Below are 18,287 nucleotides of genomic sequence, written 5' to 3'. Positions count from 1 at the left end.
CGGCATTCTTGAGACCAGAAGGCATTACCATGTAATGGAAAGTTTCCAATGGTGTGATGAAGGTTGTTTTCTCCTAATCTTTTTCTGCCATTTTGATTTCATTGTATTCAAAAAATACATCCATGAACAAGAACGTGTCATGTTCTGTTGTGTTATCAATGAGAATATCGATATGTGGAAGAGGGAAATCATCTTTTGGACTATCTTGTTCATGTCTCTTTAGTCAACACACATTCTAATTTTGCCATATTTCTTTGGTACATGCACTATGTATGAGAGCCATTCTGGATACATAGACACTACTAGAAAATCGACTTGAAAGTACCTTATAACCTCATCTTTCCCTTTGATAGTCCACTCTAGTTTAATCGACGAAGCTTTTGTTTGATGAACCTTAAATCAAGAAAGGTTAGTAAATGGTAAACAATTAGATCTATGTCAAACCCTAGCATGTCTTGGTAAAATCATGCGAACACATCTTGGTACTACCGTAAGAATTCAATCATTCTATGTTTCTAGTCAGATGATAAAAGGGCACTCCGATTTTGAGAATTTTTGGGTCTTCTTTAGACCCGAGATTAGTTGCATCTGCATCCTCAACATTCAGATGACCACCCTCCTCATGAAGATTTACCAACTTCTTGAGCTCTTTTGGTACTTTTACGTCTTCAAACTCAAACACTCTCTCAATCTCCATAAGATCGAAGTTAGGTTCGAGATTGAAATTCTGATTACGTTCCGTTCCTTCTAACTCAGGTATTTTTGCAAACTTTTGATTTTCTAAATGTTTTTTGAATTTTTGTTAATAAAGGTGTTGGACCTTCTAAAACAAATTCTCCTGAGGACGAAGGTCCATTAGGATTCTCGGGGAGAACATGAGAATTTAACAAAAAAAATTCGGAGACAAAAGCGACCTCAAGGGTAATTGGGACGATGTCCCAGTTGCAAAGAGCATTTGCTTCTTTAACTTGGTAGATTGTAGATGGGGAGGAAGCCTCTCCCGAGTCAGCAGTGACAACTATCACTAAATCGTAATGATCATCAAATAGTTACACCTCGAACAGAAGTGAGGATACAATTGAGTCCCAGTAAAAACCAGATGTAGGTATTAAACAGCCATTGATGACGTCATCCACTTGCACAGGATCTATTTCCCCAAAATCCTCCCTGAATAAGTTGCCAACTCCATTCTCAAAAAATGAATGGGATTCGATAAGGACCTCAAGTTCTTGTTGACCTTCTTGAAGCTATGGCTCTAATAAATCGTCATATAGGCTGTCGTCGCTTCCTTCGATGTAAGATGGAATGGGAAAGGTCTCCTTGATATGGGGGACTTTCACAAGATCCTAGATCTTAGGCTCTATGCGCTCGATTCTTGCCAACTTTAATTCTTGCTTCTTTGTGTCCATTTCTTGTATGTCTCTCCAGATGGGCTTGAACCCAAGGCCGAACCACAACATTACTTTCAAAGTTGAAATAAGCCTAGCTCTACCTTGATTTTTCTTCCCTGACCCTCTTCTTGATCGAAACCTTGACTGCTTCATCACTCTTCCTGTCATCATGACCGTCAGTGACAAATTAGCCTTATCAATTTTCTATCCTTCCGAAATGTGATTGACTGGTTCAAATTGGAAGGAGTGATACATGAGTTGGTCACTCGATCCTTCAATGTCCATATAAGGTATGTTTGAAGACCTATCTACTAGTAATAGATTTTCTGATTTCACTATCACTTGGTCCTGATTGATGATGAACTTAACACACTGATGAAGAGATGATGGTACTGCCCCAATTGAGTGAATCCACGGCCTTCCTAGGAGAAAGTTGAATTTGCTCGGCATACTTACTACCTCAAAATTGATTTGAAAAGTATAAGGTCCAATAGCGATCGGTAAATCAATTTCACCCATTGACTCTCTCCTCAAGCTATCGAAAGCTCAAATTTAACGTTTTGTTAGGTCTAAGGAGAGTCATGTCTACACCGAGCTGTTTCAACATAGTCAGTGGACAAACATTCAAAGTAGAACCGTTGTCAAGTAGCATACAAGCTACGATCATACCCTAACACATCACAACAATATGGAGTGGCTTTATATGGCCACAGCCCTCCAGGATGAGTTCATCCTCTGTGGATGTGATAACATTAGGTGCTACGATCAACCCCACTATCTTACCCAGCTACTTTGGTGAGGTAACCTCCACCACTTTTCCTTTTCTGTTGTCATTCTTCCTCTCTTCTATTGTTTCTGTCATTTCCTTTTCTTTTTATATCTCTAACTATACTATCTCCACTATTTGTTCTTGTTCTACTTCAATTGACTCCTATGTTCTGATGCTTGGTTTGCATCTGTTACTACCTTTATACCGACTACTTTCTCAACCTCTACTGTACCCATTGCTTGTTCGAACTCAACTGACATCTTTGCTCTGACTACCTCATATGCCTCTGTTACCTGTTCTGCCTTACTACTTTGCCCCACCTCAATTATGATATGTTTTCCTTTTCCCTTCTCAATCTTTTTCTCACTTTCCATACCGTTGTTGCCTTCTCTGTTGTTTTGACCATTCTACCCGATCTGGTGATGTGGCTCGCATCCATAGACTTCTCAACATTTTCTGGTTTCTTGACCATTTTTGGCTCCTCGGCCTTTTTCCCTCAATTTCGGAAAACTAAATCTGTTTCATAACTCCAAGGCATTGCCTTGTCGGAGAGATAAGGGAAAGGTTCTGGGGTCTTGGAAGGCGAATCGGGGGAGTTTTGGCTGGCCATGAAGGACTAGGGGTGGTGGTTGTGTGGTTGGTATGGATGAAGTGTGTGTGCGGATGATAAGAGTTGGAAGGGTAGGTGGAGCGACTGCGTCTTGGGCAAGGATGAGGGGTGATGGATTGGGAGAGAAAGGCATCGGATTCAGAGTAATGGTACCAAATTGAGCGGCAATATGGATAGGAGTGCAACTTTGATTTTGAGGGAGGCAAGTGTTGACTAGGGTATCTAGGAGATTAGGTTTAAGGTGAACTCTGACCTTTAGCCCAAAGGTATAATTAACTGTGACGGGTCAAAATCCATTTCCTCTTCAGAGATCATGTTTGCTATTTTAGTCGGCCCCACACCATTCCCTTTGAGTTGGAAAAGTGTTATAGTTGATGTTTTGTTGCGCAGGTTCTGGGTCCAGGACTATAAGCTTGCAGTTTACAAGGGCTTGAAATACGTTCCTCAACTACCAGCACCTGCCTGTAGGATGATCAGCAGCTCCCATGTGGAACTCGCAGTGGGTGATGGGATCATACCCGAACGTGTTTCCTGCTTATGGCTGAGGTTGTCTGAGTGTAACATATCCTCCCTTGACGAGGGTAGGCAAGAGTTCAGAAAGTTTCATTGGCAACCGAGAGAATTCCCTCCTTCTCTGTTATCCATGCAAATAGCATCGCTTGAATGTGGTTTACCAAGCAATAATCTCAAGTTACAAAAAAGGTCAAGATAGGGAATTGAAGTACACATAATGACCCAGCTCCAGCTCCAGCTTCAGCTCTAGAGAGCCTTATTAACTTCTTCCACAAAGAAACAAATATCAATATCCATTTATTTTTGCTTCAAACATATTAACATTTTCCAAGCAGCTCATACTAGTTCTCACAAAGAATAATCATCCATTTATAAGTTATTGGAGGATTGGTACCCATGAAGAAGCGTACTTGTTTTAAACTTAAAAACAACAGTTTCAAGCAAACTGGCTGTGATAGCAGTAAATGCCAGTCCAAAGTCGAAACAGCTATAAGAGCAAGCATCTTTAATTCCTCTTTTATTTTTATATCTACTTATTAGCCTCTTCTTGCATTATTTAAGAACCCAAGTAGAGTGAAGGAAAGCAAGAACACAGATTCTTTGAGAGAAGGATGGGTTCATCTAAAGCTTTCTTCTTTGCTCTTTTCCTTCTCAGTGGTGGCTCTCCATCTTGCTTTTGTAGATAATGAAGACACGTGTCCTCAAGCTGAAGACATTATCAGAGAACAAGTCAAACTTACTATACAAATGAACAAGAACATTGCATTCTCATGGTTGAGGAACATCTTTCATGACCGTGTCAAGTAAACAAAATATACCTCTTTTTTTTTAGTGTGAATCATTTTTTCCCATTTTTTGTTGAAGTTCTTCTAATGGGTTTTGCTTTGTTTATGTTTATTTTTCTTTGTGGGTAGTCTTGTAATGCTTCACTTCTACTGGATTCTACAAGGAGGAACTAGTTTGAAAAAGGAGACAGAGAGGAGCTTTATTCATAGAAACTTCAGCTACTTTGATACCATTAAAGAATTAAGTTGTGGAGAGCTCTGTTCTTTGTTTGTGGTTTTCTACCATATGATATATCCTCATGAATAGTGGGTATTGTTGAAGATTTTAATTGAGTGTCCCAATCATAATTGGGGCAAACATTGTTATTGCTAGCATAAACATCACCACCCAAGTAAAATTAACAGGTTCTAGTCCGCCCTTTATCTCCAATACTAGCTTCTCTTGGTTATTCTGTGTGGCATGACATGATATAAACCCACTTACATGAACACTGATGCCCCCTGTTTCAGATGAAGATCTCAGTGAGCTAAGGGAGTCAAAATGAAGGTATGCTAAATTCATAAGCTATATGTGCAAATTCTACAGGGACTGGAATGTGGATGTCTAAGAGACCCTATATAATACAAGTAATTCTTTTAATGAAAAATTATTAAAATAAAGGGTAACACTACCTTGCATCTTAGGATGTATGAGATGGTGTGTCAAGTGTCGATACGTGCCTAACACGGCTAAGGTATTTATGATATCACTGCAGAGAATGATTTTGACTGCAAGTCCTATTGTCAGATTTCCAAAGGCTAGTAATTATTTATTTAAGTATCATTCTTTTTGTTCAACCTCAGCTTTACACATTTATATGGTTTTTATTTTTATTTTTTATTAGTGCTCATATGACTAATAATGCACAACTTTCATTATACATCTGGTCATTGTTGATTTAATTATTATTGGCATCAACTGGTTTGCTTTGTATTACAACTGGGTGTGGTTCTAGGACCTCGAGGGTGAGCCTCAAATGATTCGTGAAAAACCTCTTTCGCAAGATGCATACAAGGTTGTCATTGATGTTGCTGAAAAAGGTGATGTTGAACTACTTGAACCAGATGGATATCATTCAACTTTAGGGGAAGTTGGAAATTGGAACTTGGAATAGGATCATATGTTAGATGGCCTCAAACCTTTGCGTTCGTCAATTAGTTTATGATTTGTCATTTACTTGTTTAAGTGTTGACTAGATTGTTTTTTTTTTTACGATGGACGAAATCATAGATGTTGTGACGGAAGTCCATGAATATTTTTCGTGGTTATTGTTAAATATTTTAGTTTCTTTTGTATCAGTATTTTAGTGTTTTCTCTTGTCGATCTTTTACAGGATTATTTTTAAATCAAGAATGACATGAAATTGTTTGCTTAATATATTTTAAAACAGGTTGGAAACCTTACCACAATAAATTTAGGAAGGTTTTAAACCGCAATGAGTAACAGTTACTAAATGTTCCTAAATATTAGGAACACCCCATTTGAAAACTGTTTATAACCGTTCCAGATGCATTAAGAATAGTTAATAATTGTTCGTAATTGTGATTTTTGGTGTACTGACCGCTCAAAACATAATGGAAGGTAGCCTGGTCGACATGGCTGTTTGCATTACACCACCACTTATTACTTAATAGAAAGTATTAGATATGATGCATTGTAATAAAGTGTAGTTTGATGTATCAAAACATCTTTCCATTAGGGTCAGGGTAAATATTATTTTATTGGTTGGCTGACTCATGACAAAATACAAAATCCAATGGTTGGGATTTATCCTGGGAATACTTGACATATCTTCGAGATGTCGTGTTTTAATGGTCAAGATTTCATGTTTTTTCACGAGTCATCTGACTTTGGACCATCTTTAATTAGGATTTGGCAATGAGTGGAGAGGCCAAGGAGCTTATAAGGAGAGAGACAAAGCAATGAGTGTCCGATGTGGGACTAAACTCACCACACCCCAGCACATGTGGGGGTTGAAGGAGAAAGACAAGGCAATGAGTGTCATGTGGAACTAAGCTCAACACGCCGCCGCCCCCCGCACATGTGGTTCGGATTGGGCCAAAGCACATGGAGATATGAACTGGGTGACGTGGAAGAGAGAAAGGCCCACTCTAATACCATGATAAGTTTTGGAGTCCAACTCAAAACCAATTGGCAATGAGTGGAGAGGCCCATGAACTTATGAGAAAGACAAGCCAATGAGTGTCTAATAAAAATTTGCTTTAATTTTTTTTTGTTTTACTGACCATTACAATGGCGGCGCTCTCTTCATCCCATGTTGAGACCTCGAATTCCCTATGAGCTGCATGTGGAGAAATATATCGGCTGTAGAACCTCTCAATCCACATTCGACTTTTGGGATTTTGGGCAAGCAATATGTCTCGTTCACATACTGTTGTAATTTCAAATCCAGCGAAAAGATAAGATTAGATGCAACATTAGCTTCAGTTTTGATTAAAAATTCCTCTCCATCATCAAAACCTAATTCAAAAAATTTGGGATGTACTGATTGTTGAATGTATCATGCCTTACATCAAAAGCAACATCAAGTTGGATGGTGTCCACCTTATAAATTGTTCTCAGCCCACGAGAGGAGAGGAACCAAATATTGTCATCCATCGTCGTCGTCTTCAATGATTGAACAGAGATCCCATATTAATCAACTTCTTCAGCAGTGAAATCAGGCTCTGAAGGCTTCTGCAGTTTCATCAATTCCCTCAAACTCTCCATATTCCGAAGCCTTTGAAAACCATGAAGGGCATCGGCTGCAAATCACGAAGCATACATAGTTGCACTGAGACTCAACAAATTACCCCCAGAACCATCATCATCCTCACACCCAACTCTTCTTCATCTTCTTCTTCTTCCTGACAACGAAGCTTCGTAATCTTCCTCCTAGAGTACCTTCGCCATGTAGCTTGGATAAAGCACGCAGCCCATGTCCTCCATTGTTGCGAGTAGAATCGAAATGTGTGCTGAACCTGTCTACTATGAAGGCGCCTAAACTGACTAGCAATGAACCTCAATTCTTCTGCTATTAAGGCAAAAGCCTCCACTTCTGTCCATGCCTTGACCGTTCTAGTAGATGACAGGAGGTTAGAACCCGATTTGGGATCCAATGCTCATGTCAGAAGCTTCTCTCCACAGAAATCCCCGTCTTTCAGTAGACTTCGATTGAAAAAACTAATCCTACCACCATCGGTGGTCACACTTTCTAGGCGACCACATATAATGAAGAGCGTCTCGTCCACAGGTCACCTCCTCGAACTATGTATGTGTTTTCCGTGTATAAACTTGGTTTTAGTCGTTCGCATATTACATCAAGTAACTGTTCATCCATATTCACAAACAGAGGAACCTGGCAAGACAGAGAGAATGAGTATGAGAAACGGAGAAAAATGCCGCAATAAAATAAAGCAAAGTCTTACCAAAGTCAAATAGAGATGTCGCTTGATATCCCTCCTGAGATACTTTGGTAGGCTTTGAACCAAGTTTCCTTCATCCACCCCACGTGTTTCTAACCACTTGTATTGATTGTATCGTCTTACTCGCTCTCTGAGTTCTTGTGGAAGCAAGAGATGATGCATCCACTGCTCTGAATCATGCCTTTGGATTATCATCTCTTCCAGCCAAATAGAAAGAGACTGAAGATAGGTCTGCAACAATGGCAAAACACCTAAACCTCAGCATTCAAAAACACTACTTAACTACCAATTCTTTTTCTTCTCTTGTAAATGCTAGACATGTACCATCCAACGGAAGATAACTAGCGAGCATTTTTACACCCCTTAATTCAACAAGATTGAGGAATAGAAAATATATTGATGCTTTCAGTAAAAAATGCGAATGCGCATTGAATTTGTCACCATTTAAACATGAATATTGAATTGCTGATTATATCCTTGATTCTATTTATCACACATAGAAGACTGATACAGATTTGAAAACATTGGTCTAATGTCAATAAGATGACATTTTAAGAGTCAATTTTTTTTGCATTTCATGCCCCATGTACTGGTGTACTTAAAAGAGGGAAGAATTTGCCAATATTTAGTTTTCACAGTAAGCTCCCAATCTCCCCAACAAAATTCAGGCTAAATAATGTCCTACTGGAAAAGAAAAAAAAAAAACAAAGGAGGCTATATAATGTCCTACATGCAATAAGTTCATGAAGATTGACACACGACCACGTGTTCACACATTCTAGCAAACAAATGAATTTTCTACCAAAAAACTCAATTTCAATGCCGCTCCAAAGAGAAGAAATTTAAATAAATAAATAAAAAGGGAAAAAGGGACAAAAAAGGCTATATATTTACCTGCATATTGCCAATCAGAAGTGCGAAAAGTATGAGTCCAAAAATGGCAAGCGCTATGGAAAAGATGACCTCTCCAGGATAGGTATTAGTTTCGAGGCCCTGACCAAGTGCACTGGAGAAAGTAAAAGACCGATGTAGTTAAGACCCTCGTTTGGAGACCCCTGACCAAGTGTACTGGTTTGGTGAAATGGAAGATGGTGTGCAACGCTAAGAGGTATGCGGGTTTTAAGATCTCGAATAGGGCTTTGTTAGGAAAGTGGCTGTGGAGACTCGGGGTGGAAATCAATAGCCTTTGGAGGAAGATAATTAGGGCCAAGTATAGTGAAAGTTGGAACGGGTGGGAAAGTAAGGAGGTGAAATCTTCGTACAGGTGCAGTGAGTGGAATGGGATAATGAAAGCTGGGTTGGATTTCAAGAAGTGGGTGCGATTTAGAGTAGGTAAGGGCGATAGAGTCAGATTCTGGGAGAATTGGTGGTGTGGAGACTCAGCACTCTATTACCGCTTCTCCCGCCTATACAACTTGTCATTAAAAACAAGGATGCCATGTGTTACTTTCTTGAACCCCGAAGAAAACGAAACTGCGTGAGACTTGGGCTTTGGGAGGGATTTCAGTGATTGGGAGATGCAGGACCTGCAAGAACTGACTACTCAGCTTGATCTTCTAAGTTGGGTGAATACGGAAGACAATGCAAGGGAGTGGATCCGTATTAAAGTCTCCATCTTCACTGTGAGCTCCTTTGCCTCAGGTATGAACATTCCGTCTGACCACACATTGCATTTTGCTCTCAAGTTCATTTGGGGTTCAAAAGCCCCCTCAAAGGTTCATTTCTTCACTTGGGTTGCATCTCATAACAGATTACCGACTCTAGACTTTCTTAGCAGGAGAGGTTTTGTGACCCCCAACTGTTATTTCATGTGTTATTCGAGCGGAAAATCAGTTGACCATATCTTGCTTCATTGTAAAATCTCTTCCCTCATTTGGTCCCATTTTCTTCAACTTTTCAAAGTGTGTTGGGTCACTCCTAAATCGCCTTTGTCAATGTTCCAAGGTTGGGAATCAAGTCTGTTTTCGGGGAGAAAGGAAATCCTTAGGAATTTGCTCCCTTTTGCAATGACTTGGGGATTTTGATTGGAAAGAAACAAGAGGATATTCAAAGGGGATGCTTCCTCTATTAGAGATATTGTTTTTGACGTTTTAGGGCTGTTATTTTTTTTGTGTAAATTGAACCCAGACTTTAAAGTGGTGTTCTTCGAGGAGTTTGTTTTTTGGTGGGACTCCCTGCGTAATAGTTAATTTTCATGTTTTGATTGGTCAACTCAACCGATCATTCTTTGAACCCCTTGTTTGATATTTATGAAATTTATACTCGTCAAAAAAAAAAGTTGCTAATTACTTGAAGATCATAATTGTACTATCAGAATATCATTTTAAATGTGTTTGGCCTTCAAACATGAACAGGCAATGAAAGCTAGATAATGAAGGAAATGATATACGCACCAATTGACTGACTTTTAATAGAAATATAAGCAGGGACACATGGAAATTCAAAGAACGTAACTGTAAAGGACATCTAAGATACCCAACACAGAAACGTTAACAGTATCCATCATTCAGGGGTTACGACTCATCAATCAATTGATCCTCATACATAGAATATGTACACCACACAAAAAATGGACCTAATCTGATGTAATAACATATATATTTTTTTCTCAGGATTGACTATTTTTTTCAGGACTTTTTCTGTCTTCTTCATCAAAAGGAATTCGAATAGTGCAGTTACCACCATCCCGTTGGATTTTTTTTTTTTTTTTTTGTGGGTGGGGGGCGATATTCCTTCCTTTGATCTCCGTGTCATATCTCTTTCATCTTACCGCTTATGCTTCTCCTTCGTTTCAGTTAATCGAGCCAAGGTTAAAATTTGCGACTAAGCTCTATTTTAAGGATCGCCGAAGTAATGTCTAAACCCAATGATTCAAAGAAAAGATAAAGAATCCCGAAATAAGAACTCATCACTATAAATGACTAAAATCATATATAAAGCACCCCAATGATTATGCTAAAGTGCACAGAAACATACCTAAACTGCAGTTATCAATCCAAGTGGAACAGAAGTATAAAGCATCATTAACAAGGAAAATAACAAAATTGGTATAACTCTACCTCAAATTTTGCAGGCCCCACTACAAACAATAGCAGCATTTAGACAAAAACTTCCTGGATGCAACAATGCCAGATGACAGAGCTTGTTTGTAGATTCCAAAATTAAAAGGTGGATTGTCATCATCTACAGAGCACTCCTTGTTAAAAACAACCTCACTGATGCTGTGCCAGGTAGCATAACCTCCATATGGCAATTTGCACAATACAAATAACTTGTATCACATTTTTCACTAGTGATACAATCTTTCTGCCAGTATGCATTATTACACTCCACGGCTAATAAGACCAGAAAGCTCAAACAATCTGAGAAAATTCCATCCCATATACGTCATTTGTGTGTCATGCGCATCTATTTTGTTGACAGGACTCAAAAAAAGTAGAAAAAAATTGATGTTAGAATATTTCTTCTATGTACCAAGGTTGTCAAAACACCTAGGCGAGACAAAGCATTCCTAGGTGGCCACCTAGTGACCATGCCAACCTATATTGTGGGCACTTTGAATATTTTATTTAGTATTTGAGTCATGCTAGAGTGACTGCGCAGGACATTGCGTTAACACTGAGCTGATGTGGAGGTGTGCACAGAACCATAGATGTTTTTCACTCATATGTCGAGGAGAAGCATCTATGGTTTCGTGCACACCTCCATCTCTGCTCGGTGTTGAACGTAGTGTCCTTGTGCAGTGACTTCAGCATTTGCCTTAGTTTTTATATATAATTTTATTTTAAGATAAATCAGGCTTAATAGTTTAATTACAATGCTAAGATTAAACCAAAATTCATTATTACAATGCTAAAGCAGTTTTTGCTCTTTTCCTCGGGTGGTCATAAACGTTTTCTCCAATAGGAAAAGATATTTGTGAGCTATTCTTCATTTTGTAGTGTTGGGATTTGTGGAAAGAGAGAAACAAAAGGGCCTTCTAGAGTGAGGAGAAGCCTCCGGAGGATGTGATTTTGGACATTATGGGTTTCTTATTTCTTTGGAGCAAGCTTTGTAAAGATTTTGAGGGTGTCTTTTTTGAGGACTTTGTCTTCAAGTAAGAATCCCTTTGTAGTATATAGCTACTTTTGGGGTCGTTGTTGAAGGGTTTTTTTTTCCCTGTTTTCTGTTTCGTTGTTGTATGGGGCTACCTAAACCTCTCGTTCTTTCTCTTTTATTAAAAATTTATACCTATCTAAAAAAAAACAGTTGATAATTTGCAAAGCATGTATGTAATCAAGCTTAATATAGGAACTAAATATATCAGCGTGTGCATCCTTGCATATCTTCAATTTCGCTCCATCATGTGGCTACTCAAGGTTGTTAAAAGCGTTACATGGGGCCTAAGCGTGCACCACCTCAGGGTCTTGGTGGCAGGAGGGTCTAAGAGACAAAAAAAATTAATGTTTCAATTTTTATATGTAGTAAAAGTCATAAAAAAAAATAGCAAAAAAATAATGTAAATAAGTAATCAACTACTAAGCAAACTTGTAAATCAACACAATTAATACATAAGAAAACTGAAAAACAATTAACCGTAAATACTGAACTAAATATATCACCCGGGATATAAATCTCACCTAATCATGTGCCTGACACCTTGGTGCCTACCTGGCAATAGATTACCCATCAAAAAATAGTTAGATACTCACGTTGAACAACTCTACCACTTATGGATTATTCTTAGCAAGGAAGACATGTGCCCGTGTGGCGTAAAGTCATAGAATGGAGAACTATGGCATGTCAACATAGGCAATGAACATAAATGGAGTGTTACTACGAACTAACATCTAACTTCCACTGAAGCATGCCCAGTAAATCAGCTATGTTAAAACTGAACCTAAATCAGATGAAATTAACCATCTGATTTACAACATTCATTTAGACTGCATAATTAATACAACAAAAATCTAAAAGAAACCCAAAAGAGGTACAGAGTAAAGATAGCGTTCATCACAGGAAGTTTTAAGTCTAAACTGACAGCCAAAAAAGACTTAATTACATATAGTATCAATAAAACAATCTAAAAAAGAAGCAAAATGAAGTGATGCTGCACTACGAGTGCAAAGTTCCAACCAACATAGAATACAAATTAAATAACATACCAATACAAATCATACTGGTACTTACATGACTAGCAAGCATGTACCACAGCAAATAGTATGCAGTACCAGCAAAAGCAGATTCAGCAAAGACTCCACCAGTTCTTTTCAGTTCGGCAATTAAGGGAAAAACCTGGGGATATATTGAAGCAAGACAATGAAAAACACTATTTGTTTTGCAGCCAGTACATCTGAACCCTTTGGTCGCTGTAAAAATCTCCAAACTACAACCTGTATAAATAAAAAGGCAATCAACAAAACTTCCTTCCCAAGCCTAACTTCCAGCAACCAACAATAGAAGGCCCATGGAAATGAAACAGTGGTATGAAATAAAATAAAAACCCAAAATTATGGGAATCTTTCGATATAAATCACCATGGTTCTTGTAGTAATAGAAAACATATCTTTTTATATCAGTTTTTAACTACTTGACAGATAAAAGAAGCCTGCAACATAACATGTTTCTTTAAAAGAACCTTGGCCTATATAGAGTGCATCCATATAGAAGACAATGTTGCCTTAAACTCAGTGCCACAGAATACGTGCCATGTGGCACACTTTTTCGGGCCCGCTGACCCCATTGATGGTTTGGCTCATCCTTTCGTGGACCTACATACAAAAATTAACCTGATTTGCATTATTAAAAACATGAATGAGCAAAAGTAGTTTAAGATCAGTTGGCAATGAGAAAATGAGTTGGTTATAGTGTCTACACAAGGGTTCGACCTTGAGCCAGTGTCCTTTTTGCAGTAGTTATGACCTTATGGATGAATTATACGCTCATATCAAGGGAAGATTCCTTGTGTATGTTGTACTTATTTGCAAATGATGCAACATTGGTTGATGGGACCAGTAAATAAAAAACTGTAATTTTGAAGGCATAGCTCAGAAAACAAGGATTGTAAAACAAGATAGAGTATATGGAGCGCAACATGCGTAACAACACACAATAGGAGATATTAGTTAAGATTGATGGGAAAAAGAATGCCCCACAAAGTCTATGAGCGGTAATACCACAGACCTGGGATCAAAATCCCACCTCCAAGTTAAACACATGAGAAAATATTGGAAAAAAAGAAGAAGAAAACCAACGTGACCATTTCCATTAACTAGTACAATGGATACCCACTCCTTGTGGGAGGTCATGGGTTTAAGTCTCCATAAACTACATTAGTGCCAAGGCTATACATATTTTGAAGAGCATGTCAGCCATGGAATTTTTGTTGAGCGGCTAAAGTGAAGATGTACTTCATAGAGTGTAAATTGATCATTACTGCAGGATTTTCAGCATATAGAAGTAAAGAAGAAAGAAGAAAGAAAAAATAAGAGAAAATAAGAAAGGAATAATGATCACTGTTCACGCAGCTATTCACCGCGAACATTACTCCCTTTATTATTTATATTAAATAAGAAATAAGAGTATACTATGGTGCAGCCAAGAGCACCATAATATAATACATCCTATGCTCATTTCAACAATTACGTATCCCAAATTAAAAGAAATTTTACAAGACAATAATAATGCCGGACATGAGCCATGAAGCAATATGGAGAGGAATCAAGAAACTACATTTTCACAGAAAGAGTAGCAAGCATGAGAATGTAGAGTGGGGTGAGGAGAAAATTGGAAAATACTAGGCCATATAAAATGAGCACATCAGTTAACTAGGCATAACCCCAACGGGGATAAAAAGAAATAATAAGTCAATAAGAGACTGTCCCTTTCGGCCAGCACAAACACAATATCTAAATAACACAAACCGGGGCCGTTTGGTTCAGATAGTTGAACTTGATTTCTGATTCTGGATTGTTAGAATCAGATTCTAGAAACTATTTTTAAGAATCCAGAATCTCATGTCGTTTGGCTGAACAGCTTTTCAAATCTGATTTTACAATTCATAATCAAGATCTTGTTTCGCTAACACTGTTTCTAAAACATGATTATACAGAAAAATCTCTCTTATTTTTACAAATAATGGGATAAAATATTGCATAAAACAATGAATTAATAATATAAAAAACGAAAAAGAAGTTATATTAAAATTAGATTAGGAATTAACAAACTATAACCAAAATAACATCATTATTCATTCACAAACAATCAAAACAAATTAACTTAGATTGAAACAGAATCAAGATATTCAATAAACTTCAAGCATAGAAAATTGTTATTAACATCCTCTTCAAGCATTGGGTAGCAATTTTTTTTTTTTCGATTATTGGGTAGCAATTTCATATGGAAGAAATCCCTAGGGAGCATTTTCTCATCTCAATCCTACATTTGATGTGCTTAAAACATCATCAGAAGCTATAATTTTTTCAGAATAAAAATGTGAACCAATTGCCACCAACACATCCAAGAAAGTGGATAGGACAAAAGTATTAAAGACTTGACAGCCCACTAGAGAACATATGGAGGATAAACTTGTTCTTATCCATCCATTAGGTTTCACAACAGTCAATGATCAACAGCAGACCTCTTCATTCTTCAAGGTTTTGGCAAAGGGATGGATTGCATAAAGAGTTGAAGACCTCGAATATGAGTACTGATTTTGGGAAGAAAAATCAAGAGATTTAGGTTTGAAAAATCAAGGATTTCTACTGTATTTTAGTTTAAAAAAACAATGATTAAAGATGAGATTAAAAGTGATGAATTGGAAATGGAGGTTGAACAGCATGTAGATGACTGGTTTTGGAAGAAAAATCAATTGGGTTTTTACATGTTGTTAAGCAACAAAAAAAGAGAAACCATAACATGTTAAAGAAGTAGTTGACCAAGATGATCATGGAAGAAGAGGAAAGACAAGGTTTGGATGAAGGCAATCTGGCGATGAAGGAATACAAAGAGAGGAAATCTTTATATATATATATAATATATATATATATATATATATTATATATATATATATATATTTTCACCTCTTTTTATAGGAAGACAAACTTGAACCCACGACCAAATGGATGTTACACGGTGTTTCATCGATTACCGCAAAAACGCTACAAGCAACTTGTTGTTGATAAACGATGTGAAGACCATTTCTGATTTTTACCAAACACCCCCCAAATTTCTATCCATAGAATCATAAAGATTTTTCGATTTTTCAGGCTATACAAGTTCCATATAAAGGGAAGCGTACACCAACATTACGAACACAAATAGGTAGCACATAATGTAAAGAGAAAAATATCATAGTACAAGTTTCCATACCTGTGGTAAGGCCATAAGGGTAGCACTGCAAAAACATCTATGATAAAGTACCATCGCAAGTACCATTTGGCTATCTTTGCAGGATCTATCACAAGTTCACCTCAACCAAAAACTCAAGACGAAGGGACAAAATATGCCGTGCCGAACTGGAAAGCCATGTGAATAACAGAAAAAACATCAACGGTAGTAGTCCGCGATGTTGTAGTTGGGATTGCTAAATTCCAGTCTATACCAAGAAAATCGGATTCATGATTGATGACAGGAAGGCAAAAAAACAAAGGATCAACCCATACTGCAAGAATACATGATATGACAAAAAGTTAATTCCACAACTGAAGGAATTTGTCTCAATGTTGAATCCCTTGATGACCGGCACTATTCAATCACTTGATGTTGAATCTGCATATGTTCAGCCCACCCACACCAGAAGATGTTGGTACCTAGAATCCAAACCGTCCAACCTATTGTATAAAATCAGCAAACAATATGTGCCAAAATTAGATGTCGATCAGTTGGAACAACGAAGAGTGATAATCACCATCATTATTATTTTTTTTTTTTGATAAGGTCACCATCATTAATTTACCAAATATATCAATTCCCAGTTCCAATTAAAAGGGAAAAAAAATCAATAAAAAGCTAATTAAGTGTCAAAATCTGTGGCCATACAATGAAACTTTCTTTCCAAAATGGTGAGTAGTCCATTGGCTCATAATGCATTTTACTTCTGTTATAATTGATTTTTTAATATTAGCGTGATTCAATTATGCTATTTTGCATCTGAAAGATGTGTATTCACATGTTGTTTCCCCATCATTTTCCGCATTAGATTGATACACAGTGTGCATGCCGTGGCCATGGTCCACAGAGAAAGTCCTAATGTGTTATCTTGGAATTTACCATGATAATGTCAACGAGGATTCTATGGTTGTTACTATCCATGATTACATCTTACATGTACTGGTGAATTGCAGGAAGAAGTGAATCACTTGCCATGAATCCTACGAACACATCCACTCAAAGATGTTTTCAATGACATGCACAGTTATGATCTGAAAAGCATAACCTTGTAGACATTGGGCATTCTTGTATTTCCATTTAAGCTAACATAAAACTGAAGCAATCAGATTGTGCAGTTATCTTCTATCTCTATCTCAAGCACTGGTTGAGTGGACACTTGAAGAATTTTAAGCATTCAATCCTGTGGCTATTTTTAGCAAGAAACTAGACTCCATAATAAGTAAATAAATGTATTTGATACTTTCTGCCATCAAGTAGTGTTACAACACACCCTTCTTCAGAGGGTAAAAGGAGAAACAAAGAAGTAGACCCCACAACCAGAAACAGTGTGAACTATGAAGGGAGTTGGGTACTTGGGTCAACCCCCCTAAGAAGTCCACTGAAATACAACTATTGTAACAAAATAGCAAAAAGTTTTGGAAGACTAGCTCCATTGGCGCAAGTGACAAAGCAAGCGCAATCTCCCACTTCGTCGAGCATGAACACATGCAACGATATTTCGGCAATCTAGAACACCTTTTACTGCCCCATTCAAGAAAACCGAAAGAGCAGGTTGTTCCAATTTTCCAGTGTGTGTCAATAGCATTCCTCATATATGCATATAAAGCCATAAGCATCCAAATCCGAAGGCCATCCTTGTATAAAGAACATCATAACATTTATAATCAAAATAAAAAACCTAATAAGGTTGGTTTTTTTTTTTTTTTTTTTTGAAAACCGAGGTATCGCCACTTAGAGAACCAGACTAATCCATGGGGCACATGCGGGCATCCCTCCACATGCATCGTGTAATTTCTGGGATCAATACCTGAGGGTAGCCCCTAGGGGGTGATTTGAACTCAAGACCTCCACTTCCCGAGGCGTGATCTTTGGCCATCTCACCAACCTTTTGGGGTTGTAAAAAACCTAAAAGTTGATGATGCTTCAAGACAACAATATTAATCCAAATTAAGTCCTAAGGAAGACCAACACCCCAAAAAAAAAAAAAAAAAGGAAAAAAGAAAAATAAAAATAAACTGATCTTTTTCTATAAAATAAGGTAGAAAATACCCATACATGTTGTACGTTACAAACTTTTCTCCCAAGGCACCAATAAATGGCGACTTGTAACCACCAGAATCAAACATTTTTTACAACCAAATTATTGCATGAATAGGGCTTTGTGGATCATCACAATGTATCTACCATACATGGGGTGTATGTATCTAATGTCATCTAAGTGTGAATCCTGCCCTGCAAATAAAAACATGTCAAATGCCACATAGAATCTATCTTCCCCATAAAATACTACAATAATCACACTTGAATTCTAAAAGAATCTGACATGATCAATAGTTCTGGATTCAGGTGGGCATCGAACTCGGAACTAAAATACTTAGTTTGGA

The 18,287-nt window shown here is 37.6% G+C and overlaps 1 long non-coding RNA gene and 1 pseudogene across 4 annotated transcripts; one reads left to right on the top strand and one right to left on the bottom strand.

Moving 5' to 3' along the window:
* Positions 1 to 682: 682 nt before the first annotated feature.
* On the top strand, positions 683 to 5,971 carry LOC147405962 (uncharacterized). 3 transcript variants are annotated; one of them, XR_015176212.1, is made up of 3 exons: positions 683 to 1,681; positions 3,161 to 4,086; positions 4,198 to 5,971. It is a non-coding gene; the product is annotated as an uncharacterized LOC147405962 (long non-coding RNA). The 3 variants fall into 3 exon arrangements; XR_015176213.1 differs by lacking the exon at positions 683 to 1,681 and adding an exon at positions 1,692 to 2,191; XR_015176211.1 differs by lacking the exon at positions 683 to 1,681 and adding an exon at positions 1,692 to 3,036.
* A 575-nt stretch (positions 5,972 to 6,546) lies between these two features.
* Positions 6,547 to 16,579, bottom strand: LOC147405961 (putative cyclic nucleotide-gated ion channel 6; annotated as a pseudogene). Its single transcript, XR_015175712.1, has 5 exons — positions 15,897 to 16,579; positions 12,703 to 12,911; positions 8,428 to 8,562; positions 7,531 to 7,764; positions 6,547 to 7,469 (listed from the first exon to the last, which is right to left on the bottom strand). The product of XR_015175712.1 is annotated as a putative cyclic nucleotide-gated ion channel 6 (transcript).
* Between the last annotated feature and the right edge of the window lie 1,708 nt (positions 16,580 to 18,287).

Source organism: Akebia trifoliata, chromosome 3 (assembly GCF_017979445.1).
Source record: "Akebia trifoliata isolate Shusen 1 chromosome 3, ASM1797944v1, whole genome shotgun sequence".
NCBI classification, from domain to species: Eukaryota; Viridiplantae; Streptophyta; class Magnoliopsida; order Ranunculales; family Lardizabalaceae; genus Akebia; species Akebia trifoliata.
This window is presented reverse-complemented; position numbering and strand designations above follow the sequence as displayed.